We start from the raw sequence: 694 nt of genomic DNA, 5'->3' as shown, positions 1-694 counted from the left end.
TCACGCACTTCCCGCAGATGTACCCAAAGTGTGGCAAACGACTAATCAAAAAATAATAGCAAGCTGATTAATGATTGCAAATACACACACAGTTGTACCGATTACGTGGCTATAGAAGCGTGCTCACTCATCCAATATATATTCAACGAAATTCCACGCTAGCAACAACGCAGAAGACCAACTAAGCAGTTGCATCACGGTGCACTTGTACAAAGTTCAGTGATACAAGGCAATACCAACTCACTCCCATCCATGGCTCCATAGCGACTAATCTTGAGAGTAAACATGGCAAGCTTCCCCCGAGCACCCAGTAACGGCCAGAAGAATTGTATGTCAATCGCTTAGGGTCGGCAGTCCTATGACCTTATATGAGGAAATCAACCATGTAGGCGGCGGCAGGTTCCCGGGTCACTGGGTACTGCATGAGACTTGAAACAGGGTAGTGTTTTATATATATATATATTTTTTTTTGTTTTCTGTTCTCGTTTCTCCTGTATAATGCGTACGTACGTGCTCATGGTCAGGACTTCTCTCGATCTCATGGGAAACGTCAGCGCGTCAGAGGGGAAAACCATGAGTTCAGATACGAGAGAGGGGAAAGAGGTGGAGGAAAAAAAGGGAAAGGTTGTGAGGAAATTGCCATGAGTAGGGGACAAAGGAGAAAAGACAGAGGAAGAGACGAAGAGGGGAGTAA

At 45.2% G+C, this 694-nt stretch overlaps 1 protein-coding gene across 1 annotated transcript in view; it reads right to left on the bottom strand.

The window, feature by feature from the left end:
- LOC119587972 overlaps positions 1–694 on the bottom strand; it is a 35,733-nt gene that overhangs the window by 24,229 nt on the left and 10,810 nt on the right. The gene's annotated exons all lie outside the window — the stretch shown is intronic.

This window comes from Penaeus monodon, chromosome 23 (assembly GCF_015228065.2).
Source record: "Penaeus monodon isolate SGIC_2016 chromosome 23, NSTDA_Pmon_1, whole genome shotgun sequence".
In the NCBI taxonomy this organism is placed as follows: domain Eukaryota; kingdom Metazoa; phylum Arthropoda; class Malacostraca; order Decapoda; family Penaeidae; genus Penaeus; species Penaeus monodon.
The sequence above is the reverse complement of the archived record's forward strand: the minus strand, read 5'-3'. Positions and strand labels throughout refer to the sequence as shown.